At 34.6% G+C, this 22,644-nt stretch overlaps 1 protein-coding gene across 1 annotated transcript in view; it reads right to left on the bottom strand.

The window, feature by feature from the left end:
- LOC115925850 (NXPE family member 1-like) overlaps window positions 1-22,644 on the bottom strand; it is a 90,045-nt gene that overhangs the window by 14,686 nt on the left and 52,715 nt on the right. The window lies entirely within an intron of this gene.

Genomic DNA, 22,644 nt, shown 5'->3' with positions numbered 1-22,644 from the left:
GCATTTGATAAAAAAATTACGCACACGCGCATGCGCGCGCGTTTTCGCGCGTACTGGCATTTTGCAATATAGAATCGCCGAATTTTTTCTGTCATTATATTTGGTACATTTTTCCAAGCATTTTGATAACTTGTTCACCTTTTATTAACGCAATGAGCGTCCGTCAAAGTTGACAGCAAGTGGATTTGCGTTATCTTTATCTACAATACATGGGCAAAAACATGCCTATATAAAAGTCATTGTAACTCTTTAGAATAGACAGAAACTCCTAATATTTTTTCATATTTGGATAGATTATGAGTCGGAGATATGATTTCATGTCTCATTTGATCCTCAATTAACTCATGACGTCATCATAATGGCCTCCAAACTCAAATTTTTAATTTGCATATTATGACGTCAGCATATTTTTGGAAAATTGATTGTATCTCTGTAAATATGGATTAATTTTCTTTTTTTAATTTTGATAAGTTCTAGCTGAGACAATTTTCTACAAATGTAATATTCACAATTTTTATTTTTGACAAAAGTATCATGGTGTATTTTTGCAATTAAAGGAGGCATGTCAATTGTTCGCATTTTGCGTGTATTCTCTATGGGACATGACTTTTTCTCAAAACTGGATTCTACACTCCTGTCTTTCGCGATCAAAATCTCCGTTGTTTTAGCTTCGTCTTCGCTGAGCTTCGGATATGTTGTAGCTGAGACAATGAGCTATCAAAAGTGTGCCCTTTATTTTTCGATTAGATGCCGGGATCATGCTCATATTTCACTTGCAAAGTGGGATTTCTGAATTCCATTTCCCGTTTACGTGTAATCGCTATGGGAGATGTTTTGGTATATCGGTAACGCACTTGACTTCCAACCTCGAGATCCCTGGTTCGAGTCCGGGTGTCTCCAACACTTTTTTTTCACTTTTTTTTCCTTTTGACCTTCACTGTACCATCTCCTTTGATTATTTAAACACGTAGATTCGCAAATAATGTCATAAATAACCCTTTTTACTTTATTATTACCCTATTTTCACTTAATCCATTACTTTTTGCGTGTAATCCCTATGGGAAATGACTTTTTCTCAAATCTGGAGTCTACATTCCTGTCTTTGGCGAGCAATATCGCCGTTATTTCGGCTTGGATTTTGTTGATTTTTGAGTATGTTGTAGCTGAGACTATATGCTATCTAAATCAACCCTCATTTTTTCAATAAGATGTCATGATCGTGCTCATGATCATGATCATGATCATCACGATCATCATTATCATAATGATGCTAATCATTTATCAATTACATTTTCATTTCTTTGAATAAGATAAAATCGTCAAAAGGTGTTCTTCATGATGTAAATTAGAGTCAAATGTGTAACTGGTTACTGCACAGGGTCAAAGGTCATATATTGTTTCAATCTATCTTCCCTAGATCCATGATGACCAAGGAGACACAATTTAATCTTGACATATGAATAGATCATAACGGGAGAAGCATATAAATGGGAGAAGCATTTTACAAAATAATATATCGTGTAATGCATTATTCGTTATGTAAACCATTATCATACGTATCACCTAATTCGTCTAAGTGACGAATTAAAGTCTAGTTAGGTGATACGTACGTAGACGTATCACCTTTTGATTTCGTCAAGATTTTTATTATTATTTATTTATTTATTTATTATTATTCTTCCTCGAATTTGTTCGCAGGATATCTCAAGACTGAATGAAGCCATTGTTATGAATCTTTCAATGATGATAGATCTTAGTCTAACTTAGAACTGCGTGAATTTTCAAAGACTCAAAGTCATCGTGACGTCATCCAGGCGCCATTTTGTGAAAATCAACTAATGATCATATCTTTATAACGAATAGTAATTTTTCATTCATATTTATCATGATTAAGATCAATATCCGTCCGGTCAAGTTGAGGTCAATAAACGTGCGTAAATGCGCGCGTGCGCGTTCGTCCGCGCGTTTACGCGCGCGCAAAAATTAAAAATACTCTAAATCATCCCAAATTTTTTTTGCATACGTTTCAGGCCATATAAAGCATTTGATAAAAAAATTACGCACACGCGCATGCGCGCGCGTTTTCGCGCGTACTGGCATTTTGCAACACAGAATCGCCGATTTTTTCTGTCATCATATTCGGTACATTTTTCCAAGCATTTTGATAATTTGTTCACCTTTTATTAACGCAATGAGCGTCCGTCAAAGTTGACAGCACGCGCGGATTTGCGTTATCTTTATCCACAATACATGGGCAAAAACATGCCTATATAAATTCATTGTAACTCTTTAGAATAGATAGAAACTCCTAATATTTTTCATATTTGGATAGATTATGAGTCGGAGATATGATTTCATGTCTCATTTGATCCTCAATTAACTCATGACGTCATCATAATGGCCTCCAAACTCAAAATTTTAATTTGCATATTATGACGTCAGCATATTTTTGGAAAATTGATTGTTTCTCTGTAAATATGGATCAATTTTCTTTTTAATTTTGATATGTTCTAGCTGAGACAATTTTCTACAAATGTAATATTCACAATTTTTATTTTTGACAAAAGTATCATGGTGTATTTTTGCGATTTAAGGAAGCATATCAATTTTTCGCATTTTGCGTGTATTCTCTATGGGACATGACTTTTTCTCAAAACTGGATTCTACACTCCTGTCTTTCGCGAGCAAAATCTCCGTTGTTTTAGCTTTGTTTTCGCTGAGCTTCGGATATGTTGTAGCTGAGACAATGAGCTATCAAAAGTTTTTCCTTTATTTTTTTATTAGATGCCGGGATCATGCTCATATTTCACTTGCAAAGTAGGATTTCTGAATTCCATTTCCTGTTTACGTGTAATCGCTATGGGAGATGTTTTGGTATATCGGTAACGCACTTTACTTCCAACCTCGAGATCCCTGGTTCGAGTCCGGGTGTCTCCAACACTTTTTTTTTCACTTTTTTTTCATTTTGACCTTCACTGTACCATCTCCTTTGATTATTTAAACACGTAGATTCGCAAATAATGTCATAAATAACCCTTTTTACTTTATTATTACCCTATTTTCACTTAATCCATTACTTTTGCGTGTAATGCCTATGGGAAATGACTTTTTCTCAAATCTGGAGTCTACATTCCTGTCTTTTGCGAGCAATATCGCCGTTATTTCGGCTTGGATTTTGTTGATTTTTGAGTATGTTGTAGCTGAGACTATATGCTATCTAAATCAACCCTCATTTTTTCAATAAGATGTCATGATCGCGCTCATGATCATGATCATGATCATCACGATCATCATTATCATAATGATGCTAATCATTTATCAATTACATTTTCATTTCTTTGAATAAGATAAAATCGTCAAAAGGTGTTCTTCATGATGTAAATTAGAGTCAAATGTGTAACTGGTTACTGCACAGGGTCAGTGATCATATATTGTTTCAATCTATCTTCCCTAGATCCATGATGATCAAGGAGACACAATTTAATCTTGACATATGGATGGATCATAATGGGAGAAGAATTTGATAAAATAATATATCATGTAATGCATTATTCGTTATGTAAACCATTATCATACGTATCACCTAATTCGTCTAAGTGACGAATTAAAGTCTAGTATTTATTTTGTGTCTGTATAGAAGAAATGATTATTATTCTTCCTCAATTTTGTTCGCAGGATATCTCAAGAATGGTTAAAGCCATTATCATGAAACTTGCCATGATGATAGATCTTAGCCTAACTTAGAACTGCGTGACTTTTCAAAAACTCGAACTCATCGTGACGTCATCCAGGCGCCATTTTGTGAAAATCAACTTATGATCATATCTTCAAAACGTAAAAGTATTTCTCATTCATAATTATCACGATTAAGATCAATATCCGTCCGGTCAATTTCAGGTCAATAAACGTGCGCAAATGCGCGCGTGCGCGTTCGTCCGCGCGTTTACGCGCGCGCAAAAATTAAAATGCTCTAAATCATCCCAAATTTTTTTTGCATACGTTTCAGGCCATATGGAGCATTTGACAAAAAATTATGCTCACGCGCATGCGCGCGCGTTTTTTGTGCGTACTAGCGTTTTGCAACATAGAATCGCCGAAATTTCTCTATCATCATATTTGGCACATTTTTCCAAGCATTTTGATAACTTGTTAACCCTTTAATAACGCAATGAGCGTCCGTCAAAGTTGACAGCGCGCGTGGACCTGCGTTATCTTTATCCACAATACATGAGCAAAAACATGCCTCTACAAAAATCTTTGTAACTCTTCAGAATAGATATAAACTCCCAATATTTTTTCATATTTAGATAGCTTATGAGTCGGAGATATGATTTCATGTCTCATTTGACCCTCAATTAACTAATGACGTCATCATAATGGTCTCCGAACTCAAAATTTCAATTTGCCTATTATGACGTTTGCATATTTTTGGAAAATTGATTGTATCTCTGTAAATATGGATCAATTTTCTTTTTAATTTTGATATGTTCTAGCTGAGACAATTTCCTACAAATGTAGTGGTCACAATTTTTATTTTGACAAAAGTATCATCGTGTATTTTTGCGATTAAAGGAGGCATGTCAATTTTTCACATTTTGCGTGTATTCTCTATGGGACATGACTTTTTCTCAAAACTGGATTCTACACTCCTGTCTTTCGCGAGCAAAATCTTCGTTTTTTTAGCTTTGTTTTCGCTGAGCTTTGGATATGTTGTAGCTGAGACAATGAGCTATCAAAAATGTGCCTTTTATTTTTCGATTAGATGCCAGGATCAGCTCATATTTCACTTGCAAAGTAGGATTTCTGAATTCCATTTCCCGTTTACGTGTAATCGCTATGGGAGATGTTTTGGTATATCGGTAACGCACTTGACTTCCAACCTCGAGATCCCTGGTTCGAGTCCGGGTGTCTCCAACACTTTTTTTCTCACTTTTTTTTCCTTTTGACCTTCACTGTACCATCTCCTTTGATTATTTAAACACGTAGATTCGCAAATAATGTCATAAATAACCCTTTTTTACTTTATTATTACCCTATTTTCACTTAATCCATTACTTTTTGCGTGTAATCCCTATGGGAGATGACTTTTTCTAAAATCTGGAGTCTACATTCCTGTCTTTTGCGAGCAATATCGCCGTTTTTTTCGGCTTGGATTTTGTTGATTTTTTAGTATGTTGTAGCTGAGACTATATGCTATCTAAATCAACCCTCATTTTTTCAATAAGATGTCATGATCGCGCTCATGATCATGATCATGATCATCATGATCATCATTATCATAATGATGATAATCATTTATCAATTACATTTTCATTTCTTTGAATAAGATAAAAATCGTCAAAAGGTGTTCTTCATGATGTAAATTAGAGTCAAATGTGTAACTGGTTACTGCACAGGGTCGAAGGTCATATATTGTTTCAATCTATCTTCCCTAGATCCATGATGATCAAGGAGACACAATTTAATCTTGACATATGAATAGATCATAATGGGAGAAGCATATGAATGGGAGAAGCAGTTTACAAAATAATATATCGTGTAATGCATTATTCGTTATGTAGACCATTATCATACGTATCACCTAATTCGTCTAAGTGACGAATTAAAGTCTAGTTATTTATTATTATTCTTCCTCGAATTTGTTCGCAGGATATCTCAAGACTGAATAAAGCCATTATCATGAAACTTGCCATGACGATAGATCTTAGTCTAACTTAGAACTGCGTGACTTTTTAGAGAGTCAAAATTATCGTGACGTCATCCAGGCGCCATTTTGTGAAAATCAACTAATGATCATATCTTCATAACGGAAAAGTATTTCTCATTCATAATTATCACGATTAAGATAAATGTCCGTCCGGTCAAGTTGAGGTCAATAAAAGTGCGCAAATGCGCGCGTGCGCGTTCGTCCGCGCGTTTACGCACGCGCAAAAATTTAAAATGCTCCAAATCATCCCAATTTTTTTTTGCATACGTTTCAGGCCATATGGAGCATTTAATAAAAAAATTACGCACATGCGCATGCGCGCGCGTTTTCGCGCGTACCGGCATTTTGCAACATAGAATCGCCGATTTTTTTCTGTCATCATATTCGGTACATTTTTCCAAGCATTTTGATAATTTGTTCACTTTTTATTAACGCAATGAGCGTCCGTCAAAGTTGACAGCACGCGCGGATTTGCGTTATCTTTATCCACAATACATGGGCAAAAACATGCCTATATAAAATTCATTGTAACTCTTTAGAATAGATAGAAACTCCTAATATTTTTTCATATTTAAATAGATTATGAGTCGGAAATATGATTTCATGTCTCATTTTATCCTCAATTAACTCATGACGTCATCATAATGGCCTCCAAACTCAAAATTTCAATTTGCATATCATGACGTCAGCATATTTTTGGAAAATTGATTGTATCTCTGTAAATATGGATTAATTTTCTTTTTAATTTTGATATGTTCTAGCTGAGACAATTTTCTACAAATTTAGTATCCACAATTTTTTATTTTTGACAAAAGTATCATGGTGTATTTTTGCGATTAAAGGAGGCATGTCGATTTTTCGCATTTTGCGTGTATTCTCTATGGGACATGACTTTTTCTCAAAACTGGATTCTACACTCCTGTCTTTCGCGAGCAAAATCTCCGTTGTTTAGCTTTGTTTTCGCTGAGCTTTGAATATGTTGTAGCTGAGACAATGAGCTATCAAAAGTGTGCCTTTTATTTTTCGATTAGATGCCGGGATCATGCTCATAATTGTAATTTGTTCACCTTTATTTACGCAACGAGCGTCCGTCAAAGTTGACAGCACGCCGGATTTACGTTATCTTATCCCAATACATGGGCAAAAACATGCCTACATAAAATTCATTGTAACTCTTTAGAATGATAGAGAACTCCTAATATTTTTTCATATTTGGATAGATTATGAGTCGGAGATATGATTTCATGTCTCATTTTATCCTCAATTAACTCTGACGTCATCATAATGGCCTCCAAACTCAAAAATTCAATTTGCATATTATGACGTCAGCATATTTTTTGAAATTGATTGTATCTCTGTAAATATGGATCAATTTTCTTTTTAATTTGATATGTTCTGGCTGAGACAATTTTCTACAAATGTAATATTCACAATTTTTTATTTTTGACAAAGTATCAGGGTGTATTTTTGCGATTAAAGGAGGCATGTCAATTTTTTCGCATTTTGCGTGTATTCTCTATGGGACATGACTTTTTCTCCTCAAACTGGATTCTACACTCCTGTCTTTCGCGAGCAAAATCTCCATTGTTTTAGCTTCGTTTTCGCTGAGCTTGGATATGTTGTAGCTGAGACAATGAGCTATCAAAAGTGTGCCCTTTATTTTTCGATAGATGCCGGGATCATGCTCATATTTCACTTGCAAAGTAGGATTTCTGAATTCCATTTCCCGTTTACGTGTAATCGCCATGGGAGATGTTTTGGTATATCGGTAACGCACTTGACTTCAACCTCGAGATCCCTGGTTTGAGTCCGGGTGTCTCCAACAACTTTTTTTTTTCCACTTTTTTTTCCTTTTGACCTTCACTGTACCATCTCCTTTGATTATTTAAACACGTAGATTCGCAAATAATGTCAAAATAACCCTTTTTTTACTTTATTATTACCCTATTTTCACTTAATCCATTACTTTTTGCGTGTAATCCCTATGGGAGATGACTTTTTCTAAATCTGGAGTCTACATTCCTGTCTTTTGCGAGCAATATCGCCGTTATTTCGGCTTGGATTTTGTTGATTTTTTTAGTATGTTGTAGCTGAGACTATATGCTATCTAAATCAACCCTCATTTTTTCAATAAGATGTCATGATCGCGCTCATGATCATGATCATGATCATCATGATCATCATTATCATAATGATGATAATCATTTATCAATTACATTTTCATTTCTTTGAATAAGATAAAAATCGTCAAAAGGTGTTCTTCATGATGTAAATTAGAGTCAAATGTGTAACTGGTTACTGCACAGGGTCAAAGGTCATATATTGTTTCAATCTATCTTCCCTAGATCCATGATGATCAAGGAGACACAATTTAATCTTGACATATGAATAGATCATAATGGGAGAAGCATATGAATGGGAGAAGCATTTTACAAAATAATATATCGTGTAATGCATTATTCGTTATGTAGACCATTATCATACGTATCACCTAATTCGTCTAAGTGACGAATTTAAAGTCTAGTTAGGTGATACGTATGAAATATACGTATCACCTTTTGATTTCGTCAAGATTTTTCTTTATTATTAGGTGATACGTAACGAAGTCTACGTATCACCTTTTGATTTCGTCAAGATTGTTATTTATTATTATTATTATTAGGTGATACGTAACGAAGTCTACGTATCACCTATTGATTTCGTCAAGATTGTTATTTATTTATTATTAGGTGATACGTACGTAGACGTATCACCTTTTGATTTCGTCAAGATTTTTATTATTTATTTATTTATTTATTTATTATTTATTATTATTCTTCCTCGAATTTGTTCGCAGGATATCTCAAGACTGAATGAAGCCATTATCATGAAACTTGCCATGATGATAGATCTTAGTCTAACTTAGAACTGCGTGACTTTTCAAAGACTCAAAATTATCGTGACGTCATCCAGGCGCCATTTTGTGAAAATAAACTTATGATCATATCTTCATAACGGAAAGGAATTTTTCATTCATATTTATCAGGAAGAAGATCAATATCCATCCGGTCAATTTCAGATCAATAAACGTGCGCAAATGCGCGCGTGCGCGTTCGTACGCGCGTTTACGCGCGCGAAAAAATTAAAATGCTCCAAATCATCCCAAATTTTTTTTGCATACGTTTCAGGCCATATGGAGCATTTGACAAAAAATCACGCAAACGCGCATGCGCGCGCGTTTTTTGCGCGTACTAGCATTTTGCAACATAGAATCGCCGAATGTTCTCTATCATCATATTTGGTACATCTTTCCAAGCATTTTGATAACTTGTTCACCTTTTAATAACGCAATGAGCGTCCGTCAAAGTTGACAGCGCGCGCGGACCTGCGTTATCTTTATCCACAATACATGAGCAAAAACATGTCTATACAAAATTCTTTGTAACTCTTCAGAATAGATAGAAACTCCCAATATTTTTTCATATTTAGATAGGTTATAAGTTGGAGATATGATTTCATGTCTCATTTGACCCTCAATTAACTCATAACGTCATCATAATGGCCTCCAAACTCAAAATTTCAATTTGCATATTATGACGTCAGCATAATTTTGGAAAATTGATTTTATCTCTGTAAATATTGATTGATTTTCTTTTAATTTTGATATGTTCTACCTGAGACAATTTTCTACAAATAAATTATCCACAATTTTCCATTTTGACAAAGGCATCATGGCGTATTTTTGCAATTAAAGAAGGCATGTCAATTTTTCACATTTTACGTGTATTCTCTATGGGACATGACTTTTTCTCAAAACTGGATTCTACACTCCTGTCTTTCGCGAGCAAAATCTCTGTTGTTTTAGCTTCGTTTTCGCTGAACTTCGGATATGTTGTAGCTGAGACAATGAGCTATCACAAGTGCGCCCTTTATATTTCGATTAGATGCCGGGATCATGCTCATATTTCACTTGCAAAGTAGGATTTCAGAATTCCATTTCCCGTTTACGTGTAATCGCTATGGAAATGTTTTGGTATATCGGTAACGCACTTGACTTCCAATCTCGAGATCCCTGGTTCGAGTCCGGGTGTCTCCAACAATTTTTTTCTTCACTTTTTTTTCCTTTTGACCTTCACTGTACCATCTCCTTTGATTATTAAAACACGTAGAATCGCAAATAATGTCACAAACAACCCTTTTTACTTTATTATTACCCTATTTTCACTTAATCCATTACTTTTTGCGTGTAATCTCTATGGGAGATGACTTTTTCTCAAATCTGGAGTCTACATTCCTGTCTTTTGCGAGCAATATCGCCGTTATTTCTGCTTGGATTTTGTTGACTTTTGAGTAAGTTGTAGCTGAGACTATATGCTATCTAAATCAACCCTCATTTTTTCAATAAGATGTCATGATCGCGCTCATGATCATGATCATTATCATCATGATCATCATTATCAAAATGATGATAATCATTTATCAATTACATTTTCATTTCTTTGAATAAGATAAAATCGTCAAAAGGTGTCCTTCATGATGTAAATTAGAGTCAAATGTGTAACTGGTTACTGCACAGGGTCAAAGGTCATATATTGTTTCAATCTATCTTCCCTAGATCCATGATGATCAAGGAGACACAATTTAATCTTGACATATGAATAGATCATAATGGAGAAGCATATAAATGGGAGAAGCATTTTACAAAATAATATATCGTGTAATGCATTATTCGTTATGTAAACCATTATCATACGTATCACCTAATTCGTCTAAGTGACGAATTAAAGTCTAGTTAGGTGATACGTAACGAAGTCTACGTATCACCTTTTGATTTCGTCAAGATTTTTATTATTTATTATTATTTATTTATTATTATTCTTCCTCGAATTTGTTCGCAGGATATCTCAAGACTGAATGAAGCCATTGTTATGAATCTTTCAATGATGATAGATCTTAGTCTAACTTAGAACTGCGTGAATTTTCAAAGACTCAAAGTCATCGTGACGTCATCCAGGCGCCATTTTGTGAAAATCAACTAATGATCATATCTTCATAACAAATAGTAATTTTTCATTCATATTTATCATAATTAAGATCAATATCCGTCCGGTCAAGTTGAGGTCAATAAACGTGCGTAAATGCGCGCGTGCGCGCTCGTCCGCGCGTTTACGCGCGCGCAAAAATTAAAAATGCTCTAAATCATCCAAAAAAAATTTTGCATACGTTTCAGGCCATATGGAGCATTTGATAAAAAAATTACGCACACGCGCATGCGCGCGCGTTTTCGCGCGTACTGGCATTTTGCAACATAGAATCGCCGATTTTTTTCTGTCATCATATTCGGTACATTTTTCCAAGCATTTTCATAATTTGTTCACCTTTTATTAACGCAATGAGCGTCCGTCAAAGTTGACAGCACGCGCGGATTTGCGTTATCTTTATCCACAATACATGGGCAAAAACATGCCTATATAAAATTCATTGTAACTCTTTAGAATAGATAGAAACTCCAAATATTTTTTCATATTTTGATAGATTATGAGTCGGAGATATGATTTCATGTCTAATTTGATCCTCAATTAACTCATGACGTCATCATAATGGCCTCCAAACTCAAAATTTCAATTTGCATATTATGACGTCAGCATATTTTTGGAAAATTCATTGTATCTCTAGAAATATCGATCAATTTCTTTTTAATTTTGATATGTTCTAGCTGAGACAATTTTCTACAAATGTAGTATTCACAATTTTTTTTTTGACAAAAGTATCATGGTGTATTTTTGCGATTAAAGGAGGCATGTCAATTTTTCGCATTTTGCGTGTATTCTCTATGGGACATGACTTTTTCTCAAAACTGGATTCTACACTCCTGTCTTTCGCGAGCAAAATCTCCGTTGTTTTAGCTTCGTTTTCGCTGAGCTTTGGATATGTTGTAGCTGAGACAATGAGTTATCAAAAGTGTGCCTTTTATTTTCGATTAGATGCCGGGATCATGCTCATATTTCACTTGCAAAGTAGGATTTCTGAATTCCATTTCCCGTTTACGTGTAATCGCTATGGGAGATGTTTTGGTATATCGGTAACGCACTTGACTTCCAACCTCGAGATCCCTGGTTCGAGTCGGGTGTCTCCAACAATTTTTTTTCTTCACTTTTTTTTCCTTTTGACCTTCACTGTACCATCTCCTTTGATTATTTAAACACGTAGAATCGCAAATAATGTCATAAACAACCCTTTTTACTTTATTATTACCCTATTTTCACTTAATCCATTACTTTTTGCGTGTAATCCCTATGGGAAATGACTTTTTTCTCAAATCTGGAGTCTACATTCCTGTCTTTTGCGAGCAATATCGCCGTTATTTCGGCTTGGATTTTGTTGATTTTTGAGTATGTTGTAGCTGAGACTATATGCTATCTAAATCAACCCTCATTTTTTCAATAAGATGTCATGATCGCGCTCATGATCATGATCATGATCATCACGATCATCATTATCATAATGATGCTAATCATTTATCAATTACATTTTCATTTCTTTGAATAAGATAAAATCGTCAAAAGGTGTTCTTCATGATGTAAATTAGAGTCAAATGTGTAACTGGTTACTGCACAGGGTCAAAGGTCATATATTGTTTCAATCTATCTTCCCTAGATCCATGATGATCAAGGAGACACAATTTAATCTTGACATATGAATAGATCATAATGGGAGAAGCATATGAATGGGAGAAGCAAAATAATATATCATGTAATGCATTATTCGTTATGTAAACCATTATCATACGTATCACCTAATTCGTCTAAGTGACGAATTAAAGTCTAGTTAGGTGATACGTACGTAGACGTATCACCTTTTGATTTCGTCAAGATTTTTATTATTATTTATTTATTTATTATTATTCTTCCTCGAATTTGTTCGCAGGATATCTCAAGACTGAATAAAGCCATTATCATGAAACTTGCCATGATGATAGATCTTAGTCTAACTTAGAACTGCGTGACTTTTTAGAGAGTCAAAATTATCGTGACGTCATCCAGGCGCCATTTTGTGAAAATCAACTAATGATCATATCTTCATAACGAAAAGTATTTCTCATTCATAATTATCACGATTAAGATAAACATCCGTCCGGTCAAGTTGAGGTCAATAAAAGTGCGCAAATGCGCGCGTGCGCGTTCGTCCGCGCGTTTACGCGCGCGCAAAAATTTAAAATGCTCCAAATCATCCCAAATTTTTTTTGCATACGTTTCAGGCCATATGGAGCATTTGATAAAAAAATTACGCACACGCGCATGCGCGCGCGTTTTCGCGCGTACTGGCATTTTGCAACATAGAATCGCCGATTTTTTTCTGTCATCATATTCGGTACATTTTTCCAAGCATTTTGATAATTTGTTCACCTTTTATTAACGCAATGAGCGTCCGTCAAAGTTGACAGCACGCGCGGATTTGCGTTATCTTTATCTACAATACATGGGCAAAAACATGCCTATATAAAATTCATTGTAACTCTTTACAATAGATAGAAACTCCTAATATTTTTTCATATTTGGATAGATTATGAGTCGGAGATATGATTTCATGTCTCATTTGATCCTCAATTAACTCATGACGTCATCATAATGGCCTCCAAACTCAAAATTTAAATTTGCATATTATGACGTCAGCATATTTTTGGAAAATTGATTGTATCTCTGTAAATATGGATCAATTTTCTTTTTAATTTTGATATGTTCTAGCTGAGACAATTTTCTACAAATGTAGTGTTCACAATTTTTATTTTTGACAAAAGTATCATGCTGTATTTTTGCGATTAAAGGAGGCATGTCAATTTTTCGCATTTTGCGTGTATTCTCTATGGGACATGACTTTTTCTCAAAACTGGATTCTACATTTCTGTCTTTCGCGAGCAAAATCTCCATTGTTTTAGCTTCGTTTTCGCTGAGCTTCGACTATGTTGTAGCTAAGACAATAAGCTATCACAAATTGCCTTTTATTTTTCGATCAGATGTCAGGATTATGCTCAAATTTCACTCGCAACGTAGGATTTGAGAATTCCATTTCCCGTTTACGTTTAATCGCTATGGGAAATGTTTTGCTATATCGGTTACGCACTTGACTTCAAACCTCGAGATCCCTGGTTACAGTCCGGGTGTCTCCCACAATATATGCCTTAATTTTGTTTTTCTTTTTGACCTTTCACTGTACCATCTCCTTTAATAATTAAAACACGTAGAATCGCAAATAATGTAATAAACAACCCCATTTTCTTTATTATTACCCTATTTTCACTTAATCCATTAATTTTTGCATGTAATCCCTATGGGAGATGACTTTTTCTCAAATCTGGATTATACATTCCTGTCTTTTGAGCAATATCGCCGTTATTTCTGCTTGGATTTTGTTGATTTTTTAGTATGATGTAGCTGAGACTATATACAAACTAAATCATCCCTCATTTATTCAATAAGATGTCAGGATCACGCTTACGATCATGATCATCATGATCATAATGATGATCATCATTTATCAATAACATTTTTATTTCTTTGAATAAGATAAAATCGTCAAAATGTGTTCTTCATGATGTAAATTAGAGTTCAAGTTGTAACTGGTTACTGCACAGGGTCAATGGTCATATATTGTTTCAATCTATCTTCCCTAGATCCCTAATGATCAAGGGGACACAATTTAAACTTGACATATGGATAGATCATAATGGGAGAAGCATTTTATGAAATAACATATCGTGTAATGCATTCTTCGTTATGTAAACAATTAGCATACGTATCACCTAATTCGTCTAAGTGACGAATTAAAGTCTAGTATTTATTTTGTGTCTGTATAGAAGAAATTATATTATTATTCCTCAATTTTGTTCGCAGGATATCTCAAGAATGGCTAAAGCCATTATCACGAAACTTGCCATGATGATAGATCTTAGTCTAACTTAGAACTGCGTGACTTTTTATGGACTCAGCATCATCGTGACGTCATCTAGGCGCCATTTTGTAAAAATCAACTTATGATCATATCTTCATAACGGAAAGGAATTATTCATTCATATTTATCATGATTTAGATCAATATCCGTCCGGTCAATTTCAGGTCAATAAACGTGTGCAAATGCGTGTGTGCGCGTTCGTCCGCGCGTTTACGCGCGCGCAAAAATTTAAAATGCTCTAAATCATCCCAATTTTTTTTTGCATACGTTTCAGGCCATATGGAGCATTTGACAAAAAATCACGCTCACGCGCATGCGCGCGTGTTTTTTGCGCGTTCTAGCATTTTGCAACATAGAATCGCCGAATTTTCTCTATCATCATATTTGGCACATTTTTCCAAGCATTTTGATAACTTGTTCATCTTTTAATAACGCAATGAGCGTCCGTCAAAGTTGACAGCACGCGCAGATCTGCGTTATCTTTATCCACAATACATGGGCAAAAACATGCCTATACAAAATTCATTGTAACTCTTCAGAATAGATAGGAACTCCCAATATTTGTTCATATGTTGATAGACTATGAAATGGAGATATGATGTCATGTCTCATTTAACCCTCAATTAACTCATGATGTCATCATAATGGCCTCCAAACTCAAAATTTCAATTTGCATATTATGACGTCAGCATATTTTTGGAAAATTGATTGTATCTCTGTAAATATTGATTTTTTTTCTTGCAAATTTTGATAGGTTCTAGCTGAGATAAATTTCTACAAATGCAGTGACCACAATTTTTATTTTTGACAAAGGTATCATGGTGTATTTTTGCGATTAAAGGAGGCATGTCAATTTTTCACATTTTGCGTGTATTCTCTATGGGACATGACTTTTTCTCAAAACTGGATTCTACACTCTTGTCTTTCGCGAGCAAAATCTCCGTTGTTTTAGCTTCGTTTTCGCTGAGCTTCGGATATGTTGTAGCTGAGACAATGAGCTATCACTAATGTGCCCTTTATTTTTCGATTAGATGCCGGGATCATGCTCATATTTCACTTGCAAAGTAGAATTTCAGAATTCCATTTCCCGTTTACGTGTAATCGCTATGGGAGATGTTTTGGTATATCGGTAACGCACTTGACTTCCAACCTCGAGATCCCTGGTTCGAGTCCGGGTGTCTCCAACAATTTTTTGCTTCACTTTTTTTTCCTTTTGACCTTCACTGTACCATCTCCTTTGATTATTTAAACACGTAGAATGTAAACCATTATCATACGTATCACCTAATTCGTCTAAGTGACGAATTAAAGTCTAGTTATTTATTTATTATTCTTCCTCGAATTTGTTCGCAGGATATCTCAAGACTCAATAAAGCCATTGTTATGAATCTTTCACTGATGATAGATCTTAGTCTAACTTAGAACTGCGTGACTTTTCAAAGACTCAAAGTTATCGTGACGTCACCCAGGCGCCATTTTGTAAAAATCAACTTATGATCATATCTTCATAACGGAAAGTAATTTTACATTCATATTTATCAAGATTAAGATCAATATCCGTCGGGTCAATTTGAGGTCAATAAATGCGTGCAAAAATGCGCGTAGGCGTAGGCGCGCGCGTTAATGCGCGCGTAAAATTTTAAATTGCTCAAAATCGTCTTAAATTTTTTTTGCATACGTTTCAGGCCATTATAAGCATTTCATAAAAAATCACGCAAAACACGCATTTTTGCACGTTTTCGTTCGTCACGGCCGAACGAAAAATAATTTCTCCGCAAAAGCTTTTGACCGAATATTCCTCATATTTTTCCGGAAAATTTGATACCATGTTTAGCTCTTTATCACTATTAAAAACGGAATGAGCGTCCGTTCAAGATAACCGTCCGTACGCGCGATTTTTCTAATACATTGCATATATGGGCAAAAACATGCCTATAAAAAGTCCATTGGGATGAATAGGGATTGCCAATTTTTTTCATATCTAGATAGAGTATGAGTCGGAGGTATGATTTCATATCTCATTTGGCCATTAAGTACATCTTAACGTCATCATAATGGCCTTGGAAGTCAAAAATACAAAATTGCATATTATGACGTCATTGTATTTATGGAAAATGTAGTGTATTTCTCTCAATATTCATCGATTCTCTTTGAAATGTCGATATGTTGTAGATAAGGCAATTCTCTACAAGATCACTTTTCACTAAGTTTCATTTTAATGAGGTCATCATAGTACAAAATTCAATTAAAGGCCACATGTCAGAATTTTCGTCATTTGCGTGTTATGTCTATGGAAGGTGAATTTCGTTCACATCATGAATCTACATGGCATTCATCTATGAGCACTATCTATCTTATGTGTGCTCTGTTTTCTCCCAATTGGGGTATGTTATAGCTGAGACCATGGGCTATAAAACGATGTTTTTAGTTTTTTGATCAGATGATGAGATCATATCACAATTTTCAGTTGAATGTTGAAATGATGAATATGTCACGTATGTCCTATTTGTGAAACTTAAACGTTAGCAGTGTCCTCGTATTGAAATTATGTAAGGAAACCCTTTTACTTTCTAGACTTTACTCTCAGACACTATTGAGTGACTGACTGACATCTTTTTTCTCTGGTAATAAAATACATAAAATGAGCGTTATAGAGAACATGAGCATTCGGCTACATTAATAACCCACTCTGTTCTCATTGTTCATTTCCTATTCAAGACTTGAATAATGACGAACTTCATTCAATATTTGGTAGTAATACTACAGATACTTATACTGATATCAATGATTTAAACTATTTATCCGAAAAAGAATATGAGTTCATTTCAGTAGGTTTTTGAACTGTAAATATTATATTGATGAGGATTTTACGACTGAATTCAGTAACATTAACTATCATTTTAGTATTTTACATTTTAATTCGCGTAGTTTAAACATACATTGTAATGCTTTATCCAATTTCATCTGTACTTATGTATAGAAACTTGGGTTAATGATAGTACGCCACTATTATTCAATGTGTCTGGTCATTCATTTATACATTTTAATCGCCAAGTAGAAAAGAGTAGAGGTGTTGGTCTATTGGTCGCTGACAATTTTGAATATGAAATACGCAATGATATATTTATATTATACCCATCATACAACTATGAATCACTGTTTATTGAAAGCAATTTGCCGAGACATAAGAATATTATTGTAGGTGTCATATATAGGAAACCCCAATCAAATATCAATGATTTCATCCCTGTCTTTGAAAATGTTTTACAAAAAACACATACTGAACATAAACAGGTTCATATAATGGGAGATTTTAACATTGATCCCGTGAAATTTACTGGCAATGCTGTATGTAATTTCTTGAGCGAAATACATTCAAATCTTTGTATTCCTTTAATTGACAAGCCTTCAAGAAAGACTGACGGATCAATATCCCTCTAATCCACATTCCTTATACAGTGACAGTATATATCCATCCGATATTTAAAGATTTTATTTTCAAGCAACTAGTGAATCTCACGTCGACAACTCAAAATGATCGCTAATACACTATTCATTTTTAATTATTCAGGCATAAGCTCTTATTTATCAATTACATTTTCATTTCTTTGAATAAGATAAAAATCGTCAAAATGCGTTCTTCATGATGTAAATTAGAGTCAAAGGTGTAACTGGTTACTGCAAAGAGTCAATGGTCATATATTGTCTCAATCTATCTTCCCTAGATCCATAATGATCAAGGGATCGACACAATTTAAACTTGACATATGGATAGATCATTATGGGAGGAGCATTTTATAAAATATATGATATCGTGTAATGCATTCTTTGTTATGTAAACCAATATCATACGTATCACCTAATTCGTCTAAGTGACGAATTAAAGTCTAGTTATTATTATTATTAGGTGATACGTACGTAGACGTATCACCTTTTGATTTCGTCAAGATTTTTATTATTATTTATTTATTTATTATTATTCTTCCTCGAATTTGTTCGCAGGATATCTCAAGACTGAATAAAGCCATTATCATGAAACTTACCATGATGATAGATCTTAGTCTAACTTAGAACTGCGTGACTTTTTAGAGAGTCAAAATTATCGTGACGTCATCCAGGCGCCATTTTGTGAAAATCAACTAATGATCATATCTTCATAACGGAAAAGTATTTCTCATTCATAATTATCACGATTAAGATAAATATCCGTCCGGTCAAGTTGAGGTCAATAAAAGTGCGCAAATGCGCGCGTGCGCGTTCGTCCGCGCGTTTACGCGCGCGCAAAAATTTAAAATGCTCCAAATCATCCCAAATTTTTTTTGCATACGTTTCAGGCCATATGGAGCATTTGATAAAACAATTACGCAAACGCGCATGCGCGCGCGTTTTCGCGCGTACTGGCATTTTGCAACATAGAATCGCCGATTTTTTCTGTCATCATATTCGGTACATTTTTCCAAGCATTTTGATAATTTGTTCACCTTTTATTAACGCAATGAGCGTCCGTCAAAGTTGACAGCACGCGCGGATTTGCGTTATCTTTATCCACAATGCATGGGCAAAAACATGCCTATATAAAATTCATTGTAACTCTTTAGAATAGATGGAAACTCCTAATATTTTTTCATATTTGGATAGATTATGAGTCGGAGATATGATTTCATGACTCATTTTATCCTCAATTAACTCATGACGTCATCATAATGGCCTCCAAACTCAAAATTTAAATTGCATATTATGACGTCAGCATATTTTTGGAAAATTGATTGTATCTCTGTAAATATGGATCAATTTTCTTTTTAATTTTGATATGTTCTAGCTGAGACAATTTTCTACAAATGTAGTTTTCACAATTTTTATTTTTGACAAAAGTATCATGGTGTGTTTTGCGATTAAAGGAGGCATGTCAATTTTCGCATTTTGCGTGTATTCTCTATGGGACATGACTTTTTCTCAAAACTGGATTCTACGCTCCTGTCTTTCGCGAGCAAAATCTCCGTTGTTTTAGCTTCGCTTTCGCTGAGCTTTGGATATGTTGTAGCTGAGACAATGAGCTATCAAAAGTGTGACTATTACTTTTCGATTAGATGCCGGGATCATGCTCATATTTCACTTGCAAAGTAGGATTTCTGAATTCCATTTCCCGTTTACGTGTAATCGCTATGGGAGATGTTTTGGTATATCGGTAACGCACTTGACTTCCAACCTCGAGATCCCTGGTTTGAGTCCGGGTGTCTCCAACACTTTTTTTTCCACTTTTTTTTTCCTTTTGACCTTCACTGTACCATCTCCTTTGAATGTTTAAACACGTAGATTCGCAAATAATGTCATAAATAACCCTTTTTACTTTATTATTACCCTATTTTCACTTAATCCATTACTTTTTGCGTGTAATCCCTATGGGAGATGACTTTTTCTAAATCTGGAGTCTACATTCCTGTCTTTTGCGAGCAATATCGCCGTTATTTCGGCTTGGATTTTGTTGATTTTTGAGTATGTTGTAGCTGAGACTATATGCTATCTAAATCAACCCTCATTTTTTCAATAAGATGTCATGATCGCGCTCATGATCATGATCATGATGATCATGATCATCATTATCTTAATGATGATAATCATTTATCAATTACATTTTCATTTCTTTGAATAAGATAAAAATCGTCAAAAGGTGTTCTTCATGATGTAAATTAGAGTCAAATGTGTAACTGGTTACTGCACAGGGTCAAAGGTCATATATTGTTTCAATCTATCTTCCCTAGATCCATGATGATCAAGGAGACACAATTTAATCTTGACATATGAATAGATCATAATGGGAGAAGCATATGAATGGGAGAAGCATTTTACAAAATAATATATCGTGTAATGCATTATTCGTTATGTAGACCATTATCATACGTATCACCTAATTCGTCTAAGTGACGAATTAAAGTCTAGTATTTATTTTGTGTCTGTATAGAAGAAATTATTATTATTCTTCCTCAATTTTGTTCGCAGGATATCTCAAGAATGGCTAAAGCCATTATCATGAAACTTGCCATGATGATAGATCTTAGCCTAACTTAGAACTGCGTGACTTTTCAAGACTCAAAGTCATCGTGACGTCATCCAGGCGCCATTTTGTGAAAATCAACTTATGATCATATCTTCATAACGGAAAAGTATTTCTCATTCATAATTATCACGATTAAGATCAATATCCGTCCGGTCAATTTCAGGTCAATAAACGTGCGTAAATGCGCGCGTGCGCGTTCGTTCGCGCGTTTACGCGCGCGCAAAAAATTAAAATGCTCTAAATCATCCCAAAATTTTTTGGCATACGTTTCAGGCCATATGGAGCATTTGATAAAAAAATTACGCACATGTGCGCGCGTTTTCGCGCGTACTGGCATTTTGCAACATAGAATCGCCGATTTTTTTCTGTCATCATATTCGGTACATTTTTCCAAGCATTTTGATAATTTTTTCACCTTTTATTAACGCAATGAGCGTCCGTCAAAGTTGACAGCACGCGCGGATTTGCGTTATCTTTATCCACAATACATGGGCAAAAACATGCCTATATAAAATTCATTGTAACTCTTTAGAATAGATAGAAACTCATAATATTTTTTCATATTTGGATAGATTATGAGTCGGAGATATGATTTCATGTCTCATTTTATCCTCAATTAACTCATGACGTCATCATAATTGCCTCCAAACTCAAAATTTCAATTTGCATATTATGACGTCAGCATATTTTTGGAAAATTGATTGTATCTCTGTAAAGATGGATCAATTTTCTTTTTAATTTTGATACGTTCTAGCTGAGACATTTTTCTACAAATGTAGTATTCACAATTTTTATTTTGACAAAAGTATCATGGGGTATTTTTGCGATTAAAGGAGTCATGTCAATTTTTCGCATTTTGCGTGTATTCTCTATGGGACATGACTTTTTCTCAAAACTGGATTCTACACTCCTGTCTTTCGCGAGCAAAATCTCCGTTGTTTTAGCTTTGTTTTCGCTGAGCTTTGGATATGTTGTAGCTGAGACAATGAGCTATCAAAATTGTGCCTTTTATTTTTCGATTAGATGCCGAGATCATGCTCATTTTCACTTGCAAAGTAGGATTTCTGAATTCCATTTCCCGTTTACGTGTAATCGCTATGGGAGATGTTTTGGTATATCGGTAACGCACTTGACTTCCAACCTCGAGATCCCTGGTTCGAGTCCGGGGGTCTCCAACACTTTTTTTTCACTTTTTTTTCCTTTTGACCTTCACTGTACCATCTCCTTTGATTATTTAAACACGTAGATTCGCAAATAATGTCATAAATAACCCTTTTTACTTTATTATTACCCTATTTTCACTTAATCCATTACTTTTTGCGTGTAATCCCTATGGGAGATGACTTTTTCTAAAATCTGGAGTCTACATTCCTGTCTTTTGCGAGCAATATCGCCGTTATTTCGGCTTGGATTTTGTTGATTTTTGAGTATGTTGTAGCTGAGACTAAATGCTATCTAAATCAACCCTCATTTTTTCAATAAGATGTCATAATCGCGCTCATGATCATGATCATGATCATCATGATCATCATTATCATAATGATGATAATCATTTATCAATTACATTTTCATTTCTTTGAATAAGATAAAAATCGTCAAAAGTGTTCTTCATGATGTAAATTAGAGTCAAATGTGTAACTGGTTACTGCACAGGGTCAAAGGTCATATATTGTTTCAATCTATCTTCCCTTGATCCATGATGATCAAGGAGACACAATTTAATCTTGACATATGAATAGATCATAATGGGAGAAGCATATGAATGGGAGAAGCATATGAATGGGAGAAGCATTTTACAAAATAATATATCATGTAATGCATTTTTCGTCATGTAGACCATTATCATACGTATCACCTAATTCGTCTAAGTGACGAATTAAAGTCTAGTTTATTTTTATTATTCTTCCTCGAATTTGTTCGCAGGATATCTCAAGACTGAATGAAGCCATTGTTA

The sequence above is a fragment of the Strongylocentrotus purpuratus genome, unplaced genomic scaffold (genome assembly GCF_000002235.5).
Source record: "Strongylocentrotus purpuratus isolate Spur 01 unplaced genomic scaffold, Spur_5.0 spur5_scaffold_19, whole genome shotgun sequence".
NCBI lineage: Eukaryota > Metazoa > Echinodermata > Echinoidea > Camarodonta > Strongylocentrotidae > Strongylocentrotus > Strongylocentrotus purpuratus.
The sequence above is the reverse complement of the archived record's forward strand: the minus strand, read 5'-3'. Positions and strand labels throughout refer to the sequence as shown.